Below are 22,945 nucleotides of genomic sequence, written 5' to 3'. Positions count from 1 at the left end.
TCTTTATTTTTGAGAGAGAGAGAGAGAGAGAGAGAGAGAGGCAGATAGAAAGAGGGGGAGACAATGGGCATGCCAAGGCCTCCAGCCACTGCAAACAAATTCCAGATACACATGCCACCTTGTGCATCTGGCTTAAATGGGTCCTGGGGAATCGAACATGGGTTCTTTGGCTTTGCAGGCGAATATCTTAACCATTAAGCCATCTCCCCAGCCCACTATATATTGACATTTTAACAGTATATTTTAGAAATTATTCATGTTTCAAAACAGCTTTAGTGATCAGGTAAAGTAACATGTATCTATAGTCCAGGCCCTCTGCAGGCTGAGGCAGAGGATGTTAGGGCCAGCCTGGGTCATGTTTGTGAGTCCCTGTCTCAAAAGAAACAAAATAGGACTGGAGAGATGGCTTAGCGGTTAAGTGCTTGCCTGTGAAGCCTAAGGACCCCGGTTCGAAGCTTGATTCCCCAGGACCCACGTTAGCCAGATGCACAAGGGGGTGCATGCGTCTGGAGTTCGTTTGCAGTGGCTGGAAGCCCTGGCATGCCCATTCTCTCTCTCTCTCTCTCTCTCTCTCTCTCTCTCTCACTCACTCACTCTTTCTCTCTCTGTTGCTCTCAAATAAATAAAAATAAACAAAAAAATTTTTTTAAAAGAAATGAAATAAAACAAAACAACACCGCCAAAAGCTAATGAGATATAAATTCAGATATTCATTTCTCATACTCAGCCACTCATTTAAAGTATGAAATGCAATTAGTCTTAGTAAATTATAATATTAATTTTTAATTGCGGTCAAAGATTTAACATAAAATTTACCATCTAGGCCAAGCTTATACACATAGTTCAGGGTCACTGTCTACATTCACACCATCCCCACAATCTACTTCCAGAACTTTTCTAAAGTATTTATTTGAGAGAGGGTGGAGCCAGGTATGGTGGCTCTCACCTTTAATCCCAGCACTCAGGAGGTAGAGGTAGGAGGATCACTGTGAGTTCGAGGCCATCCTGAGACGACATAGTGAATTCCAGGTCAGCCTGGACTGGAGTGAAACCCTACCTTAAAAAACTAAAAAAAAAAAGAGAGAGAGAGAGGGAGAGAGAGAAGAAGAGAGAGAATGGGCACGCCAGGGTCTTTAACCACTGCAAACAAACTCCAGGCACACCTTGTGCATCTGGCTTATGGGGGTACGGGAGAGTGAAACCTGGGTCCTTGGGCTTTGCAGTCAAGCACCTTATCAGCTAATCCATCTCTCCAGCCCTACTTCCAGAACACCGACCTCACCCTGCAAGAGATCATTTCCTCTTTATTTGGCCCAACAAGATTGTGAAAATATTCAAGTGAGAAGCGAAAAATAAAGCAGTATCAAGTTTCCTGAAAGTGTTAACTCCAAAGAACAAACGCATCACTCACTGGCTGCTAGAGGGTTCTGGAAGGTTCTGGTCCTTGCGTCTGTGTTGTGTTGCGAGAAAGCTTGGTATGGCTGAAATCTTGAACAGCATTAGGACGGTGTAGGCACACCGTCAATACTGGCGAGATCTATGTTGGGAGGATCTTGTGCTTGGGTGTGAAGATGTTCCTTTCTCTAGTGGGTCTCAGCAGCCAAGGTGTCTGGGAGGGAATTGTCAACTAAGGAGGTGTTGGGTCCCTATGGTGCCTAAGGGTCTGACAGGAGCTGGGCCCAGTGTGTCCTGGCTGCTCTCGGGGCTCTGAGCCAGCTGGCTCTTGCTAACCTCACTTCATGCAATAACTTAGGGGCGTGTGCGTGTGGGACACTTGGCATTTTTATAAAGCGTCTTTGCAAGTACATGGAACGAGCAGTATTACTGAAGGCCCAGGATGTCTCAGGGGAACCCCCTAACAGTGCAGGTGGGTAAGACAAGAATGTCGGAGTTGATGCTATCCAGTAACCCCTAGGGCTAGCGAGGCCCCGACTCTTCTCCACAGATAGTCAAGGTTAGGACCCCCCACCCAAGGGCTGGGGAAATGGCTCCGAGGATAAAGTGCTTACTGTGTTAGCATGGAGATCTGAGTTCAAGTCCCCAGAACTCCCATAGAGCTGGACACAGTAGCACTCGCGTCTGTGACCCCAGTGCTCCCATAGGAAGATGGGAGGTGGAGACGGGAGAATTCTGAAGGCCTGGGAGCCAGCTGGTCTGGTTCACGCAGCAGTGGACAGCGGACTCTGCCTTGCACGAGGTGGAAGAGGAGAACCAATCACTGAGGTTGCACTCACACCTCTCCACACACACACACACACACACACACACACTGTGACACACGTGCACCTGCCCCCACACATACATTCATGTACATCCTACACACACAAAGAGAAGAAGGAAGGGAGGAAGGAAAGAAAGAAAGGAGGAAGGACCAACCAGACATCATGGAGACTTCATCCATGGACAGGATTTGATCAGCATTGCCTCAGATACTGTGGTTTCACCCTATGACCCACTCCCACCAAAAGGAGGACTCTAGGTCCTCCCTGCATCGATGGCTTGTTTAATGACATCCTCCGACAAAGCAGAGTGCCCGGAAACAACCCTGTTTGGCTCCAGGATGGGTCACAAAGGTGACAGCTCCCTCACCCTCTGTCTTGGACACTCACCCTGAGGACCCAGCTGTCGTAGTATCCAGACATACATCATGACCACGTGTCAGTGTTCTTGCCAGCGGCCTCTCCATGCCCCGCCATGTGTCAGTACAAAGTCCCACAGGGGGACCCCAGCTGACCTGGAATTCACTATGTAGTCTTAGGGTGGCCTCGAACCTCCTACCTCTACCTCCTAAGTGCTAGGATTAAAGGCATGAGCCACCACAACCAGCTGAAGCCAGTGAGCTTTAAGGTGGTTCGTGATAGCCTGTAGATTCTGGGGACAGTGACACTGGCTGCCAGATATGCCAGAGCCAGCCCTCTAGCTGCTCCCAAACTTGTCCTAATGTCCTATCTAGCCAGTCTCAGCCTCCCTTCCCCCATGCTTTATTTTTATTTTATACTTTTTTAAACAATGTCATTCATTCATCCCTGGCCACAGGCTGAACAATACCGTTTCCCACTTGTCAAGGTGGTACGTAAATGTTCTGTTTCTGACCAGAAATTCAGTTTGTGTCCACTTCTCACCACAAACACTGGTGCATGGTGGAGGGCCTTCTGAGATCCCCTCTCCTTAAGAGTGGGTGGGATCAGGGACGGTGTGTAACCCACAGACATACATATGTCGGGGCAGGTGGTGATGTCACGATGCCCATTTTGCTGGCTGTGAAGAAGCCTGGGGTTTGCTGGGAGCCCCAGGCACAGGGAATGAAGGTTGGGTTCCAGCGCTAAGAGCACTGCAGCGGCATGAACCCCAAGTCTGGAGAAGCATGCTATACCACACACACCGCCTTGATCCCTGTGTTACTTCCTAGTAGCTGTCCGGTGCCCCTCTCTGCTCTCCCAGTTTCCATCCCTCTGGCCCCTCACAATGTTCCCTACCATCAGTTGGAATGATCTAGAAAATGCAGGTGATTTCCCTAGGTTAAGATCCCACCTCCCTCCTCTTCCTTCACACAACTCCAAAAGAGGGGTCACTGTCTACTCCCCGGGCACACTAACCATTCCCACTTTCCAGACGTTCTTCCCCATGTCTTCACACAGGAGGTCCCTAGCAGTGACAAGATAATTGTCACCGAGCCCCTGAATGTGGCTCCTCCCCGCCTGACAGCTGAAGCTTCAGGGTGAGAAAGGGCCCATCTCCTGCGGGGCTGGTGCCAGCGAGTGCAGAGCCACCCAAGGACATCTGTGAGCGGCGTGGCGGGAGGGTGGTACTGCGCCCCTCTGTGTCCTGGCTCCCTGACACTCACACCACTAGACTTGTGTCCTTGTGCTAAGACCCCAGGCATGCGCCTCCTCAGGGGCTGGGGACTTCCAGGGAAGGTGGAAACGGGGTTTCTCTGGCAGAATGTTCCATGAACTGACATTTCAAGAAAACTAGCAAGACCTGGGTGTGAACCTCCTAAGGACTGCCTGGGCTGGGAGCTGGGTCCCGCTCTCAGTAAAGCCCACAGACTCAGCATGCTACAGGGATAGGCTGTCTCCCTTCCAGAAGCAGGGTGCAGTAATGGTAGGATTGACAACCACTGGCCATTGAGTGCCTGAGGACTATAGTCCCTGCTTCTCCGCGCCTTCAGATGGGCCCAGGGACCCACCCCACAGCCAAAGTGCCAAGCCAGCAACGCCGGCTGGAAGTCAGGAGCTGTTGTCTCAGGACTTGGGCCCTGGAGAGGAGACAGAGCGAATGCAGACCCCAAGCCCGTGAGTGTCAGGAAGACAGTTGTCAGTGGAGTGTGAGTATAGGATGGGATCTGAAGCCCAGAAGAGCAAGACCAGGCAGTGGCAGGAACAGGGGCAGAGGGAGGTGGGGACACCCCGAAACCCAGGGTCTTCTGAATATGGACCCCTTCCATTTTGAATCTGGGCTGGACCTTATGAGGGGCTCAAAGGAAACGACAGGAAGGACCATGCAGGACTCAGCGATGATCCCCAGTCTGGCCCCAGAGCTCAGGGCTTTAACAGATTTCATTTGCCTGGGCGGTTCTCCAGCTACAGAGGCCTCGGGGTTTTCACTACATTGGTGCTTCCCCAGATCAGCACAGGCCCAGCAGGGGGATCTTATGGGGCTCCAGGCCATGTAGACCTGCTGGGGGGCTGTGGATGCCTTACTACAAAGAGAGGCATTGCCCCTAGAATCCACAGGAGTAGCCAAGCCTTGCTCCTAATCCAATGTTGGGCCTGCTGCTGTGAAGTACCACATTTGGGGATGTGGCTGGGCAGATGGGGGTCGCGGGAGGTGTCTGTTCCTGAGATGGAGCCACCCACTGCCTGATTGTCCTCCGCCATACACTTCTCACCCCCAGACACAAGCCTGGGTGTGTGGCATGCACGCCCATGGAGCGTGTGTGTGAGTGTTTCTGTGCATGCAAAAGAGAAGGCTTTAAATTCAGGTGTGCGCCGTGCATCCCATGTCCAGGGCCAGATCCCTTCTTAGTGACTTAACATGCTGTCTTTCTTCCTCAGCTGGTAAAGGAATTTCTGGAATACAAGAGCAGCATTAGGCCACTTGCAAAGGAAGCTCATTTTTGTCAGAGAAACAGCCGCCCAGCAGGCATGGGGAGAACCCCACCCGCAGCATGACCTGCCCCCTCACCATCCCAAACACACTGACGCCTGGACCTCAGAGGGGACAGAAGGTGCTGAGAACCCTGCGAAAAGAACACTGGTTTCCATTCACATCTGCAGACAGTGCACACACTTGCATTTAAATATCCAAAGACCGGGCTGAAGAGATGCCTTAGTAGGTAAGGCACTTGCCTGCAAAGTCTAATGAGCCAAGTTCTATTCCCCAGTACCCAGGTAAAGCCAGATGCACTCGTTTGCCATGGCTAGACACCCTGAGGCACCCATTCTCTCTCTTTCTCTTTCTCTCTGCTTGCAAATAAATACATAAAATATAAAAAGATAAAAATATATATACAAAGAATGTTTTCGATTTTCTCCCATCCTGCCTCCACACTCTCCCTGGGGAGAAGGGAGATGTCATCCCATATTTTGATCAGAATTTAAATTTCACTGAGGTCCAATATCATAGGGAGTGACAGAGTTTGGGCGAACACACAGATTTACTGTTCCCCACAGAGATGCCCCTGAGATCCAGCCATGGGAATGACCCTGCACTGTCTATTAGAAGCATGAAGTGATCAGGAGACGGCTCCGAGGAGAAAGTGCAGGCATGAGAACTCCAAGTTTAGATCCCCAGCACCCATGTAAATTCAGAGCAGACTTGGTGAGTGGCCTGTAATCCTGGTACTAAGGAGGGGAGACGGAGGAGGGCACCCTTAGTAGGCGGGCTACCTAGTCTGACAGAAACTTGTCTCACCAAATCAGGTGGACAGCAATCCAATATCAGCCTGTGGCCTCCACACGCACGCACAAGTACATCCACATACAAACAAACACACCTGCTCATAGTATGAAAAATCTATGAGGTGAGTGAGCCTCACCAGGTCCCACAGCCCCTCTGCCTCGCTGTCTCTCACCATCCCTCCAATGTCACTGGCCTGTTGGTTGTCATTTTGATAGTTGCTTGGTTGGATTAGTTCAACCCCCTTCTTTATTCCAAATATCTACACACCTGGATGAGGTGCAAATATGGGACTGTGCTTGGCACAAGCACTCCCACCTCCACCCTCAGTGTCCTTCCACAGGCCCCCCTTGGAAGCAGCTTGGGCCACCACGGAGCGCTTCTGCAATTTGTCACAACCCCAGAACTGCTGGGCACCAGGCCTGTACTCTGCTTCAGAGGTTCGAGTCCCGAGGCGCAGCTGTCGGGAGAGGCAGTCTGATTTATTTATTGCTGTCCTAGGTTTTACTGGGGTCTCCATAAAATCTGCTTGGTGAGTCAGAAAGGTTTATGGTTCGGGTTGTGTTTTGGGAATTTTAGATTCTTCATGTTTGGATTGTCATTTTGAGAAAAGCCACAAGTTTGTTTTGTTTTGTTTTGTTTTAAACAAAGGAATTTCAGGATTTGTGGGGAAGTTGAAGGAACTCTACATCCTGAAAAAGGGAAGAAACCTTTGAAACCTTTTCCGGGGCGTCTCCAGAGAAATGCAAACTACAAAGATTTGGGGTAATTCATCTGGTGGTGTTTTCAACTTTCAATTCTAAGATGTATTTTAAATCTGTCTCTCCCTCAAACACACACACACACACACACACACACACACACTCAATTAAATAGTTGACTAGATTTAAAAGGAAAATCTTTAAGAAAAAAATTTGTTCTCTGTAGTTTTCTAAGACTTTATAGCTTCTTACTTAGATGCAATCAAAACTCTGTTTGCCAGAGTAGGAAGCATATGTTTGCAGACAGAAAACCGTGTCTCTCTGATAAATGCAATTTTTGCTCCTTCCACAAAGAATGTACATTTTAGGGCTGGAGAGATTGCTCAATGGTTAAGGCACTTGCTCGTAGAGCCTAACAACCTGAATTCAATTCTCCACTGCCCACCTAAAGCCAAATGCACAAAGTGACGCATGCATCTGGAGTCTGTTTGCATTGGCTAGAGGCCCTGGCACACTCTTTTTCCCTCTGTCGGTCTCTTTTCTATCTCTCTCTGCTTGCAAATAAATAAATAAATAATTTTTTGTTTAAAAAAAGAGTGTACATTTTGAAACTACCTGAAATATTTTTGTCCCCATTGCCCAATTTATCATCAAACATTCAGAAGGAAACTAAGAGCACCTTTTCCCCTGACTAAGATGCATCCCTCCCATCTCTTGTGCTTGCCAGTGTTTTCTGATGTCAAAAGTGAGGAGCCAGGGCTGGAGAGATGGCTTAGTGGTTAAGCGCTTGTCTATGAAGCCTAAGGACCCCGGTTCGAGGCTCCATTCCCCAGGACCCACATAAGACACACAAGGTGGTGTGTGCATCTGGTATTCATTTGAAGTGGCTGGAGGCCCCGGTGCACCCATTCTCTCTCTCTCTCTCTCTTTCTGTCACTCTCAAATAAATAAATAAATAATTTTTTTTAAAGTGAGGAGCCATTTGAGGCTGGGACACACAGTGTCCCTCTGTACATTTGTATGCCGTTGCTCATTCCAAGGTCTTGCAGCAGGGCGGAAAAGCCCTGGCACTGTCTCCTACACGGCACTGTGTCCATGTGTGCTCCTATGGAGACCAGAGGTTGCCCTCAGGTCAACTCTCAACTGCTCTCTACCTGACTTCTCACCACAGCATCTCTCAGTGACCCTGAAGCTCACTGATTCAGCTGGACTAGCCCGTGGACCCCAGAAATCCTCCTGTCTCTGCTCCCCAGTGCTCGGATGACAGGCCATCACCATTATACCTGGCAATTTTTTGAGTGGGGCCTGGGGATCGGAACTCAAGGTCTTCATGCTTGTGTGACAAACACTTTACTTCCTGTAGCTTCTTATTCTTTTTTTTTTTTTTTTCAATACTGAGGATAAAACTGTGAGGCTCAGGAGAGCACTCAATCATGGATCAGTATCCCAGCTCATCCTTGAAAATGCTCTGTACTGTAAATTTGGCTTTCAATGACTTCCTTGATTTCCTCTTTGTTTGCTTATTTTTTGTTTTTGTTTTTGTGTTTGTTTTTGTGTTTGTTTTGTGGTGCTGGGGATATAACCCTCCACATGCTAGGCAATCACTCCACCAGTGAACTACAGCCTGTTTGCTGCTTTTCATTCTTAGACAGAGTCTCATTAAGACTGGCCTAGGCTGACCTTGGCCTCACCCAACAGCTCAGCCTGCCCTTGAACTTGCCCATCCTCCTGCTTCAGCCTCCAGAGGAACTGGGATCATGCCTACACTGCTGGGCCATTCTTCAAGACTTTGACGTAAATGTCATGGAAAATTCCATCTACTTGTGTCTCTGTTATACAAATATAAAAAGCCGCCTTAGGCAGGTGCAGTTTTTTGCTTTAGGTCAATCAAACCAATCACACTGATCATCACACACGTGATTAGGGTGTTCGGGAATGTGGCCCTAATCCACTGGTGAACAGTGCCCATGTCTCCAGCTGAGTCACGCAGTTAGAAGAATTTTCATCAGTGCAGAAGCTCAGCATAATGACCATCTGAATGGGGTTAATCTACCTCCACCTGGGGCTCCTGAGTAAAAGGCTTTTTATTTTGGTCAGTGCTACCCACTATATAAAGCCACAAAACATGCTTCCCCCTGTGTCATTTGGAATGAATGACAGCATGAGAAGCCTTTAGCCCAACACAGAAGGCAAAAAGTTCAAACAACTTCAGAATAAATGACAGCAGCTTATCCCACTAAGAGAGCACCCATCCCAGCAACAGGGACCCAGTGATGGGCCTGCACACATTCCTGTGACGTGCTCCTCCAGACCCAAAATGGCCTGGATATCCATGACCTCACAGTGCCTGACACTACCTACATAAGACCATCATAATAGAAGGAAAAGATGATGACATCAAAATAAAAGAGAGACTGATTGAGAGGGGAAGGGGTATGATGAAGAGTGGAATTTCAAAGGGGAAAGGGGGGGGGAGGGAAGAAATTGCCATGGGACATTGTTTATAACTATGGAAGTTGTCAATAAAAAATTATTTTAAAAAGTAAATAAAGTCACTGGAAACAGTGGGTGGTAGCTAAGAGAAAGCTTGCTAACACAGGCACATCTCCTGACACCCCACTGCCCAGGGTACACTTGAAGCTAAGGAAGAGAGCCACTGGGTAATTCAGTTTCAGCATCACGGTGTTGTGTGTGTGTGTGTGTGTGTGTGTGTGTGTGTGTGTGTGTGTGTGTGTTGCGCATGAGTGTGTGTGGCATATGTATATGTGTTTTGCCTGTGTGAGCATGTGGAGGACAAAGGTGAAGTCAAAATATCTTCCTCAATTGTTCTCCATCTTATTTATTGACACAGCGTCTCCCACTTGAACCCAGAGCTTGCCAACTTGTTGAGATTAGCTAGCCCGCACTAAGGAACCCCTGTCTCCACCTCCCAAGCACTAAAAGCACGGGCAGGGTGTCACATCCCCAACACTTACATGGGCTCTAGGGATTAAACTGTAGAACTCACACTTGTGTGTCAAGCAATTTACTCACTAAGCCATCTTCCCAGCCCCAACATCAGAATTTTAAGAGTTCCTATCAGGCTGAAAATGTATCTTGTGGCTGTCAATTTTTTATCCCTTTAATCTGGATTTCTGGTGGCAGAAATGGTGTCTGGAACATGTCTGCATTTTCTCAAGTAATACTGTTTGTAATGTCCTCATCCTTGATTCCAAGCTGGCGAGAGGGACCAGCTATCCTGAGGGTACCCTAAGGGCAGAGGCACAGACAGAGAGCACTAGGCCCTGTCCTGGACATCCCCTGCCCACCATAGAGGGGTAGGCCCACCCAGGTTACACTTTGAATCTGACGCCCTGTCACTCTCAAAAGGATCAGGTGTGGGTGATAAATGAAATAGTCATCCTATACCTAAATAACTGAGAACACATCCCTCATAGCATGTGCAAAGTCACATGACCACGGGAGGATGTATCCGTGTTCAGTCCTTTCTGATCCCCAGACATAGGACCTCCGACTCCCCCCACCATGCCCCACGCTAATGAGACCCCTCTGAATGTCCACACAAGACGTCTGTCTGTCTATGCAGATGGACTCTCAAGGCCTGCAACTTCCTGCAAACAGAAGGGGTGTGTGTGTGTGTGTGTGTGTGTGTGTGTGTGTGTGTGTATGCACGCACGTGACCTTAGAAGAATTAAAGGGCTGAGGTGAGGCAGCCCAGGCCACGAGAGGAGAGAGACACAGCTCTAAGGACCCTTCAGCGCTGTGACAGAGCAAAGGACAGAGCCAGCCGCAGAGGGTCCCTGGTTGTCTAACTCTGGGAAAAGGCCCCGCTGCAACCTGCATTTGGTCCACTGTCCAGCTCAACTGAGAGACAACTAACAAAAGTTATATGTGTTTAAGGTGATGTCCTCACATGCGTACAATTGCCACCAGCCAGAGTCTCACGCCCTCAGCAACCCCACCAGAGCTCCCTTTCCTGTGTGCGGTGGGTGGGTAGCAGAAGGGGTTGTGTGTGGCAAAAACTCTCCAAACACAGCATTGCTACCCAGTCTCCATGCCCGCATCCGATGCCAGCAGAAAAATATGCAGAAAATGTTCCCCCTGCATGGCTGGGAAATCACTCCCCCCACCCCAACACCTGCGAATCCCTTCCCTCAGCCAGAACAAGCACCGTCCAAGCCTCCGTGTCTTTGGGGTATTTTTGTTTGTTTTTGTTTTTTTGTTTTTCAAGGTAGGGTCTCACTCTGGCCCAGGCTGACCTGGAATTCACTACATAGTCTCAGGGTGGCCTCGAACTCACAGCGATCCTCCTACCTCTGCCTCCCGAGTGCTGGGATTAAAGGCGTGCGCCACCACGCCCAGCCTCCTCCGCGTCTTTGGATGCATGTTTTCTAGACCCCACGTAGAGTGAGAGCAGACATCTTGGAGGTAGTGGGACCAGCCCCAAACAGGGGCAACAGAGGAAGAAGGCACTTCTTATGTCCTAAAGAAGCTCTGAAGATCGGTTAGGCCCAGGCACGTCCTCCCTGCCATCCAGAGAGATGGCACGCGCTCCACGCTCCCCCAGCCCCACGCAGTCCCGCTGCGGAGCCGTGACTCCCCTGTGCCTTCTCTGAGCCACTGTGGCTGATACCCCATGCTCAGGAGACTTAGCCTGCTACGTGGTCCCTTCACCGCTACCAACACCCCAGATGTGGGTGGCCTGGGGGGGAGGTGGGCCCGCGTGAGCAACAGGCTTCCCAGGCCACCCAGGGAGAGGGCCGGGCCTTGAACGAGCCATGCTCTGTTCCTAATGGACTTAGCTGGTGGAGATCATTTGACAGGGGGCTCGTCAAATCCCAGCAGGCATGTATCGGCCACCATGGTCTTCCCTAAGCTTCCGTTCATTCCCTGCATCCTCCAGCTTACCTGGCCCCAGTGGCTCAGTCCAGTCCATACAGTTGCCTCAGAGCTGTTATGACCATCACCCAGGGGCCTCACCAAGATCCGACTGCCAAACTCCGTTAAACAGACCCACGCAAGCCTTCCCGATTCAAGTCAGCCCAGGGTCCCCCCTAAGGCCCACATGAAACAGTCTCAGAAGAAAGAGGGGAGATGCAGGCAGGTTTCTGGGTTCCTACAGTGCCTCCACTGACTTATCATCCCAGGGCCTGGCTCTCCCATCTCCTCCAGGGCCCGGGGCCTCGTGTGTGTCTTGGGGGTGGGGAATGAGGATGATTAAGAAAAATGCCTTCAGGGAGGAGAAAACAGAAGAACTGGAAGGTTGTTTGATATTTTGAAATATGCGTATGCTTTCGCCCACCATTACAGCTAAAATTAAACACTGGCAAGGATACGTGCGGCTGCCTGTGGGAGTATGAACTTCCCTTTTGGAAAAGTTTGGCCGTATCTGCCATGCCTGCTGGATGACCTAGCAGCTCTGCTCCCTGGGACACACACAACAGGAAAGACCACATGTGTGCACCCAAGAATGGACAATGAGCCCCGATCATACACAGCCCCAGATGGGAAATGTCCTAACAGCCCTCACTAGGAATGGGCACGCGTGTGTCAGGTAGCTGGTACAGTTAGTTCCCTTGGGAAATGCTATCCCATGGTGTACCAAACAGCAGTTCTGGGGCACTGCCACCCCACCGAAAGAGTGTGCCCGTGTTATCCTGCTCTCGTAGCACTCCAAATTAGACCCCCAAGGGTTAGGGAGCAGCTACTACCCTTGGGGAAGAGGGACTCATGATGAGAAGGGCCCAGGAGCTACGGGAGTCCTGGCCCTCTTCACCTCTGGGTGCCAGTGGGGATTACAAAGGTGTGTTTGCTGTAGGATAGTCTTTTCAAAGGCTCTGAGCACCTTCCTTGTGTTTCATATAGAGCAGAAAGTTCTGGAAACATGCTCATGCACTAGATAGTGGTAGGTGTGGATGGTTTATATTGTCCACCAGACAGGACCTAGAATTATCTAGAACACGAACCTCTGAGCATACTTTTTGGGGACTGTCTAGATTAGATTGGACTTGGGTCCAAGGCTGCATACAAAGGAGAGAGCCGGCTGAGCACAGCAGGCATGGCTCTGGGCTTCCTGGCTGTGACCAGCTGCCTCAACCTCCTGTCACCATGATGGACCTTGAACGGAGATAAGGCCCCTCCTTCCTTAAATTGCTTCTCGCCAGGTATTTGGTTGCAACACTGAGAAAGTAACTAACACAGTGGGGAAGATCGTTAAGTTCCTCTGGAGGCCTAATCGGCATTGAGCCTGCTGGGTAACCATGGCAACCTGCTGGCCTTTGGGTTCTTTGGGTCATGAGGGTATCAGGTTACTTATTCTCTAGTTTCATTTATTTATTTACTTGAAAAAGAGAAAGAGAAAGAGGCAGACAGGGAAAGAATGAGGAGGGCATGCCAGGGCCTCCTGCTTCTTTGCGCACCTGGCTTTGCGTGGGTACTGGGGAATAGAACCTAGGCCATCAGGCTTTACAAGCAAGCACCTTTAACCTCTGAGCCATCTCTCCAGCACCTTTTTTATTTTTACTGACAATTTCCACACATGGACATAGTGTATTGTGATCACAATCTCCTCCCACCACCTTCTTTTACTTCCCCTCCCCCTTTCTGAACTCCTTTTTTCCAATCAATCCTTCTTCTATTTTGATGTGTTTTTTTTGTTTTTGTTTTTGTTTTTTGTTTGCTTGCTCTCCTCTATCATCCACGACAACATGCTGATGGGCCCAATACTGTGCAGGTCTGGAGCCAGTTAGCTATAGTTGCTGAGGGGTCATGAGTGGAACAACCATTCCTCATGTCCAGAAGACAGCATTTTGCAGCATTTCTCCCCAACCTTTGGCTCTTACGTTCTTTCCACGTCATCTTGTGGGGGTTCCCTGAGCTTTGGAGGGGTGATAGAGCTGTCTCATTTAATGCTGAGCACTCAACAGTCCTTTATTCTCAGCACTCTGAACAGAGAGTGGCTCTTTAGTGAGTGTGGGGCTCCCTCTAAACAGCTTTGGAACACCATCAGGAAACTGCACAAATACACCATGTTCTGCACGTGGACTCTGGGGCCTTGGCTCAGACATGACTCAGTGAAGGGGCTCTCGACAAGGATCCTATGGGACTGAGCCCAACAGCCCCAGATCACTAGATCAAAGAGGAATAACATGGTGTATGTGCCATGGTCTCCTCATCTCTAAATTGGGGGTCACAAGCCCAGGGGTGAATGGAAGTTTGGTGGAAAGACAGTTCTCACACACTCAGCCCCGAGCCAGTCACAGCCGGAATGATATAATTATTGGTGGCTATTCTGAGATTCTGAGGTGGCCTCCAAGCCTCTTTACAGCTGTGACTTCCCAAGGTCCATTATCTCTGAACACTCCACTGTGTGGAGGAGCACTGAGGAGCATCTAGAGCAGTGAGGAGCACCAAGGAACACAAGTAAGTGTGTGTCCTCAGGGGAGGTCAGGCATCCTTCAGAAAGAAGTGGTTCTGGTGCTCACTTCCCTCTGGAAACCCAAGTCCTCTTGCGATGATATGTCATGGGTGCTCATGGCGGTCATGGGCCTCCTGGGTGCAGAAAAGCTCCCAGAAGGCTTCTGATCGAGCCCAGAGATGGCTGGAGGGCTCTGCATGCTCCAGAGCTGTAAAACTGTGCGTCCATACTGATCAACCTTCTGAGCCCAGGAGGGTGGCCAGCATCTTCCTTAGGCTGCACCCCAGGGTGCCTGTGAGGCTTGGGAGTGGGCTCCCCCATGACACTGCAGGCTTCTTCGTTGTCCTGCATTATTGTGCCCACAAAAAGTTAAGATTTGGAGAAACTAAGTAGCTCCCTTGATTACGGGGGCAATGTAGGCCTGAGCAGCAACCTCGTATGACACAGCTCTAGCTGCACGCTGAGAAGGATGTGGTGTGTGTGTGTGTGTGTGTGTGTGTGTGTGTGTGTGTGTGTGTGTGTGAACACACTCCTCACAACCAGCAGGCAGCCCCTGGAAGGCTCTGCTCATCATAAAGATGATCCCTCTGTCCTCATAAGTGTCAGCGGCACTCCTTATACCCTGAACCCTATCACCCAGGGTGGGCAGGGACAGGGAAGGGCAACATCTGTCCCAAGTGCTAGAGGAGACAGGCAGCCTCCAGAGGTCTCACGATGATCACCGTCTATATTGTTACTTTCTCATTGTTGTGGCCAAATACCTGATGAGCAGCAAATTAAGGAAAGGAACATTTGGCCCATGGTTTAGGGCAATACGGTCTATCAGGATGGGGAAGTCATGGCCGCAGGAGCGCAAGGCAGCAAGCTGCTCACGCACACCTACAGTCAGGAAGCCGAGCCGTGAATGCTGGCACTCAGCACCCTCTCTCTTTTTTCTTCAGTCTCGCACCCCAGTACACAGGACAGTGCTGCCCACACTCAGAGCAGGTCTGCCTACTCTGAAACAGCCTCTCCGGAGACACCCCGGTCAACCTGGTGAAGATGGACACCTGTGTGGACGTTCCTAGCATCATGAAGTTCACGGTTCTTGGTAAAGGCTTGCTGTCCTTGGCGGCTGTATCAGCAATCAAAGCAACCTGGGAATGAGAACCCACTTGATGCCCATTCTACACCATTCGGAGACCTCAGCACACTAAGTGTCCTCACTCTTTACAAATGCCACACTGGAGGATGTAAGTCCCAGCAGGTGCCTGTGGCCTGCCTCTCTGTGGCACGGCTGTGGTATGGGCTGGCCGCCTCATTTCAAGTAAACTCATCAGAAAATAACCTGCAACCCACCTAACCACAAGCAGATGCAGCCAAATCCCAGAGGGGAGCCAATCTGAAGAACTCTAAGTAACACATGCAGGCACCAAGGTCACCAGAAATGCCCAGCATCTGAGAGACTGCCAGCGCCTGGGAGCCCAAGGACCCACACTTAGTATAATACTGAATGGGTGGGATTTTAGAACAGAAGAAGTCACAAGGGATCTAGAAATCTAAATACAGTGTGTGCTTGGGTTGATGGCAGCTGCGTGGTTCCGCCATGATCACGGTTTATTAGTTACAGAAAATGACTTTGGGCAATGCGATAGGCTGACAAGACGGGAGACAGGGCAGAGGCATCTGAGAGCTGCGTTCTTGCTCAACTTTTCTGTAAGTCTAAATCTTTTGTAAAAAAAAAAAAAAAGTCATTAAAAGAACGAGATGGCTGGAAAGATGGGAAGGAGGGAAGGAAAGATGAAGGGAGGAAGGGAGGCAAGGAAAGAGGAAGAGAAGGAGAGAGAGATAAAGCTGACAGTCCCCAAATGTTGATGTCAGTACAATTCCTTGCTATGCAACTTTCCTACATGCCTGAAATTTTTAGGCTACAATGTTTCCAAGTTAAAAAACAATCAGAGGGCTGGAGACATAGCTCAAGAGTTGAGGTACTTGCTTACAAAGCCTAATGACCAGGGTTTGATTCCTCAGTGTCCAGGTAAAGCCAGACGCACAAAGTGGCACAACGCCATCTGGAGTTTGTTTGCAGCAGTTAGAGGCCCTGATAAGCTCATTCTCAATCTCTCTCTCAGTCTTCCTCTCTGCTTACAAATAAATAAATATTTCAAAAAACAGTGACTAAGAGTGGTATTCAAGTCCCCAAAACCAATTCTCTTATCCCTTCGGTGGGTGACAGCCACCTGAAGAGGTCCGTCACCTTTGCGTCACTGCCAGAACACAGTGGCCTGGACTTATATGCCACTGGAGTAAACTGAGGCCAGGAGAGGAGCATCTAGGGCCCTATCTAACTGTGTTTCAAGCACAATGCTCAATGCTCAATGTTGCCTCAGACCTTGGACTAAGGACGCCATCAGCTCTTTGGGAAAAGTCCATCAGTGCCACCAGAGGGGGTGGCACTGAGCCTGTGGGGCACATTGCTGCTGCTGAGCCCAGCGCAGGCCTTCCTGGGGCTGATGAGGATGGGTGGTACCACAAACACTCCCAAATGCTTCCAATCTGATCCTCGAGGAGAGAGGATATTTGTGGTCACGGAGAAATTTGCCACCCAGGGCTGACACTTTGGTGTCGCGTTTCTGCGGTCGCGAATTATTCATCCAAAATTGGTCTCCGCTGAGAAACAGCAAGGAGAAATTGCGCGCTTGTAACATGGGTTCTAGTCACCATCCGCTGTTGGGTTGGTATTTGGGAAAAGACAGAGGAAAACATGCAAAAAGATTTAAAAAAAAAAAAAAGCATAAATCAGACAAGTCTCTGCTTGGCCTCACACATCTGCAGTTGGGAGCCAGGTGTCCCCCGCGCACCCCTGTCAGGCTGGGCTGCCACTGCAGAGGCCAAGTCTCCACTCTGCCTGGAGAGGATAGGTCAGGAGGAATGTGTATGCCAGTGTGCTCCCTGGTTCAGAGAGCCGGGAACATTCCACTCAGTCCCATAGGACCACAGACCAAGGCCAGGCCTGATGATGCAGGCCTGCCATCCCAGCTGCTTAGGTAGGAAGACTGCAGTTTAAAACTGTGTAGCCTGAGCTACACAGTGAGTTCAAGGCCAGCCTGAGCAAATTAGGGAGGCCCTATGTCAAAATAAGAAATGAAAGGGGGAGCTGGAGAGATGGCCTAGTGGTTAAGGTGCTTGCCTGCAAAGCCTAAGGACCCAAGTTTAATTCCCCAGTATCCACTTAAGCCAGATGCACAAGGTGGTGCATGCATCTAGAGTTCATTTGCAATGGTTAGAGGCCCTCACATGCTCATTCTCTCTTTCTCAATCTACCTGCACGCCCCCCCCCACCATCTATCTCTCTCTCAAATAAATGGGTGAGAAATAAAAAAAAAAAAAGAAGCAAAAAGGGCACAGGTAATGAGTTTGAGTGCTTGTCTAGCATATGTGAGGTCCTGAGTTCAATCCCTAGTAATACTAAAAGAAAAACAGTACCACAGGCAGCATTTATTTGTTTGTTTGTTTGAGATAAAGACACAGACAGAAAGAGAGAATGGGCACACCAGGCCACTGCAAACAAACTCCAGGCGCATGTGCCACTATGTGCATCTGGCTTACATGGGTCTTGGGAATTGAACCAGGGTCCTTAGGCTTTGCAGGAAAATACCTTAACCGCTAAGCCATTTCCCCAGCCCCACAGGCAGCATTTCTGTCTCCAAAGGGCCATTTCCTTCTGCTCTGTTGCCTGTTTGTGAACAGCATTTTCTCAGCCAGGCCCTGGGAACACACCAGCCCACGGCTATGCTGGTTGCTGGTGGCACTGCACAGGAGCTCCTGCAAGCACCCCGGGCCCACGCACACTCCCGGTCCCATTTGCAGGGTCACGCAGTAGGACCAGCCTCCTCCTACGGGAAGAAGCTGCAGGTCTTCATGGGCTGAGGACCACCTGGAGCCTCAGCCATGCTCCGAGCCAGCAAGGCACTCTCTAAGTGCTTGGAGAAGCCAGTTCTGATGGGAGCTGTGGAACTATGGGACAGAGCCAGCCGTATGAATCTTGCAGAGCCTCAACGGTTCCATAGACAGAGGATGAGCCCAATGCTGCCGACCTGGAATTCAGCCTGTAGTCTCAGGGTGGCCTCGGATTCACAGTGATCCTCCTACTCCTGAGTGCTGGGATGAAAAGTGTGTGCCACCACACCCGGCCACATTTCAGTTTTTTAAAACAAATATTTTATGTACTTATTTATTTATTTAAGAGAGAAAGAGAGAGAAATGGGCATACCAGAGCCTCTTGTTGCTATTATAAATAAACTCCATTTTCATGAGCCTCTCTGTGCACCTGAGTACTGGAGAATCAAACCCAGGCCAGCAGGCTTTGCAAGAAAGTGAACCATCTCCCAGCCCATGCTTTAGTTTTGAGTTCAGTAGAGAAAGGACTGGATCTGGGTGGGCTGCATCCCAGCCCCCCTAAACCCCACCTTGCCGTAGTCCTGGGCAGTGGGTTGGTAAGTGACTTGGCTCGAGAGAACCAAGCTGAAAGCCTGACAAAGCACCAGCCCTGCTCAGGAATCACAGATGGTCAAAGGGCCTAGAGGCCAGAGGCCTGGCACAGCTGCTAGCTTGGCATCCTAGAGCCCAGCCCCCACCCCCCGGAGCCATTCACTGCTTTGCTGGTGCATGCCATTCATGCTACAAGCATACCCATGGTCCTCTTGGTTCAGAGGTCATAGGTGCTAATATACCACTGTATCCTCAAACCGGGGTCTGGAACCTGACAGGAATAGGATTTCAAGGGATGGGTGGGAAAAGTGGATGGATGGTGGATGGATGGGGGAGTGGATGGAAGGGTGAATGGATAGATAGATGGTGGGTGGGTGAAAGAATGAGCAGGTGGGTGGAAGGATAGATATGGATGGATGGATGGATGGGCAGGAAGACTGAAGGATAGCTGGGTGGGTGAATGGGGAGAGTGAGGGTCAGAGGGTGGATGGCCTTCACTCCCCAGTAAGGTAATTTTTGCTTTCATATAACATCCACACAGCAATCTCTTTCCTTCCCTCTCTTGTTCTCAATCTTACTTTCACTCAAAAAATGGACAGATCACCGCAAGGGGCAGATCTGGGTACTCACTCTCTTCCACTTCCTTATGCCAGCATTTATTGGGTGCTTGCTGTGTGTTTGTCACTCCTGTTGCTTGGGGTAACGACATCATGGCGCACTGGCCCTGCTCAGAGAGGGAGGCTATCCCGTGCTGTGCAGGCAAGGAGGCCAAGGTGCAAAAAACCGGAGGGGTTCAGCGAAAGTTACCTTGTTCGATAATTTGAGACCCAGGTGTTCAGAGGTGCCAATGCCGGTGAGAACAGAACAAGGGAATAAGAGATAATATGCGCCAGCTGTGGCCACTTGGGGTTCAGAGGAGAGGAAACAGGGCTGAGAGAGCCAGGGAAAGCTTTGAGGAGGACAGATTCAGGTCTTCAGTGGGATAGGAGTGAGTACATGGCCTTTAAACTCAGAGAGGTTGATAGGGAGCAACAGACCACCAGCTACACAACCCTTGAGTAAAATCGGCCACTGACATCTGGTCGCTATTAATCTCCCCTCAATCTTACCCTCACCCGGCTCCACCACCACCAACTATACCAACACCATCATCACCAGCATCACCAACACTGTCAATGCCAACACCACCATCACCAGCACCAGAGCTACCAACACCCTCAGCATGAATATAAACACTGATAATGCCAAAATGAGCCACACAGACCAGCATCACCAACACTAATAATCACACCATGACACCAATATCACCACCATCATCAATAATACACCACCACCACTAACACTGCTGACATCACACACACCAGCATTACCTTCCCCACTGACACTGCCAATACACCATCGCCATCGCCATCGCCATCGCCATCAATGTTAACACAAACATCACTGACACCAGTGCCGTTAACACCAGCAAACCAATAACTGCACTATTAGAACACCATTGCCAAGAAGACCATCACCGCCTGAACTCCCAAGCCAACACTGCCTTCGCTGCCAATGTCAACACCAGCATCCCTGACTACAACAATAAATATCACAATTGACATCAATCCCAACTCTAAAGTCACCATCATCAGCATCAACGCCGGGATCACCACCCCATCCTCAATGGCAATGCCATCACCCACACTGCCACCATCAACACTGATCGCCACATCAACAGTGTCATCGCCAACATCAGCAGTGGCACCAGCACCAACATCCTTCTAGTACTGTCATAAATACCCATACCACGGTGTCAACAGCACCACGGCCACCCTCAGTGACAACCCCAACATCATCACCAGAACCAAGACAAGACTCACAGCAACATTCCAACAGTTCCATTAATTCTATCGTCGCCGCCACCAGTAACACACCAACACCATGACCAAGACCTCCAAACAACGCAAACAAGACTCCCTTCTCGACAAATCCCAGCACTGCCCATGACAACATCACCTGTATCCTCACCTCCAACAGCAAGAAAGAGCAGCTAAGTAGAGCTGACCCCTGTATTTGCCACATGTGGGGCCAAGGAACTTAGAATTCTGCGGTCCCTGTCCGGTTTCATCATTATGAAGAGGGAAGACTGAGAGACGTCATGTGACTATCAGTTCACAGATGAGAGATTGAGGTGCATGTCACCAGGCCAGACCTGAACCAGGACCCCACCACAGACACTGCACTTGGGAGCCAGCTCTGCTGACAACTCTCCACCACAGCTTTCTGTCAGGGCCTTGTCTCCAGAACAGACCGTGTTGCTGAAGTGCTTGCCATGTACGGTGCGCGTCACCAGCCTTCGCCCCTAGACAGGGCTATAATTGTCCCACCACAAGGAAGACCTCAGTTTGGCCACAACAGGAAGTGGCAGGCTTGGGCTATCTCCTCCTCTATGGCCTGCACTTCTGAGTATGACTCTATCTCACCTTCTCTGTGCCTCAGTTTCCCCAATCTGCCAAACAACTGGACTCATCAATAGTTGTGGTTCTCACTCAAGGGTGATTTTGCCCAAGGGACATATCTGTTACTTGCAGGAGGGCGGGGGGAGGGATGCTTCTGGAATTTTCTAGAGGAGTCTGAACTGTGGACCCTGGCCCTCCTACAGTGCACAGGGCACCCCACCATGAAGAATGAGGGCCAAGTTCCCAGGCACTGAAAAGAAAAGGGCAAAAAAAAAAAAAATTCCTTCCTCCATTTCCCGCTGACTCCTCACCCCTCATATAGCTGGGGCGGGGACTTTATGAGAGTGACCCAGCTCCAGACAGGAAAGTGACTCCCTTCAAAGCTTTCAGGGGACAGACCCCACTTCCGACCTTGCAGTATTTTCCCCCATTGCTGAACCTTCCTGCTTGCTGCCTGGCAAGGGCTCAGGATTCCTCCTTTTTCTTTCTGCTTTGACTGCTCCCTCTGCCCTCCGATAGGAGCCGGGTGAACTCCGGCATGGGTTGTAAGGATGTCTTTATAAAGGGTCGCCCCGAGATTTCTTACCGTCCTGTAGCTCCGAGATGATGTATCACATTACTAATTCCTTTAATTGCATGTCTGGGCTAAAAACAGACGCTCTTAGTTTTCCTAAGAAGTTACATTCTTAATGACATTAAAACATTGCGGTAAGTGGAGCAAAATGCTAAGTGATGCACTTAAATCAGGAATCAGTGTTTACCTAAACTTGTTTACCCTGCTTGCTCACTCATCTTGTAGGATCTGCCAAAACCGACAGAGGAACAGTGGTGTCGGGTTCAGGATCTGGAAAGGACTCAAGAATTTTTGTTTTCTTTCGATTTTGTAGTTGCAGACGGAGGGGCTGCTGCAATCAAGTAGTAATCAGAGAATTAGAAAGAGCGCAGGCTGCAGGCCGGTTCATTTCCCCCGGACCTTTCCAGAGCTCGCGGAGGGCAAAGAAACTGTTGGAGAGACGATGGAAACCTTGTTGGGCTTTCTTCAACTGTATAAAAAGAGCAAAATTACAGAGACATGAGTGTTAGTGAGAGAAAGCTTTGAAAAAGCACTTTGGGGGTGCCAGGTTTAGACAAAACACACTGTGCTGAACTTTCAGCTCCCAGAATCCTCCTCACAAACCCACAGAGCAGGATGCAGCATGTGTCCCGGAAGGAGATGTCAAGGCTCAGAAAGGCTAAGTAACTCCCCCTAAGAACACGTAGCTCGGAGCAGAGGCACTGGGTTCTGGCTGAGGCCAGCAGCTATGACTTAAACCATTTATGCCAGTGTGTTCCTGGCCTGGGCTCTAGTACAAAGTCTCCAGGAGACATTGAGCTGGGGATAGAGATTGCCAACTGTCAAGGTCATTATCATGTGTAAATCCCTTGATAAGCTATCATTATGACCTCACAATGCTTTTCTGCTTTCTGTGAGTGCAATATATTTTCTCTTTATTCTACCTTATTCTCTTCCTCTTCTTCATCTTCCTCTCTCTCCCTCCTCTCTCCTCTCTTTTCTCCCAGCCTCACTGTATGAAAAGATCCACACTTTATTTCTGAACATTTATATTTAAAATAGTGAAAGCCATGAGTGGTGGTTCATGCCTTTAATCAATCCAGCGCTCAGGAGAAAAAGTGGATTACCGTGAGTTTAAGGCCACCCTGGTCTTCATAGTGAATTCAGGATACTACAGGCTATAGAGGCAACTACAGGCTATGGAGGCATTGTCAAAACCATCAAACACTTCGGCTTTGACTGGAGCTGATTTTGTGGAAGTTACTGTTTTTTTTAAATATTTTTATTTTTTTATTTATTTGACAGAGAGAGAGAGAATGGGTGCTCCAGGGCCTGCAGCCACTGCAAAAAGCTCCAGGCGTGTGACATGGGTCCTGGGGAATCGAACCCAGGTCCTTTGGCTTTGCAAGCAAATGCCTTAACCACTAAGCCATCCCTGCAGCCCCTGCTGTTGCTGTTTTTG

This window comes from Jaculus jaculus, chromosome 1 (genome assembly GCF_020740685.1).
Source record: "Jaculus jaculus isolate mJacJac1 chromosome 1, mJacJac1.mat.Y.cur, whole genome shotgun sequence".
Taxonomy (NCBI): Eukaryota; Metazoa; Chordata; class Mammalia; order Rodentia; family Dipodidae; genus Jaculus; species Jaculus jaculus.
The sequence above is the reverse complement of the archived record's forward strand: the minus strand, read 5'-3'. Positions refer to the sequence as shown.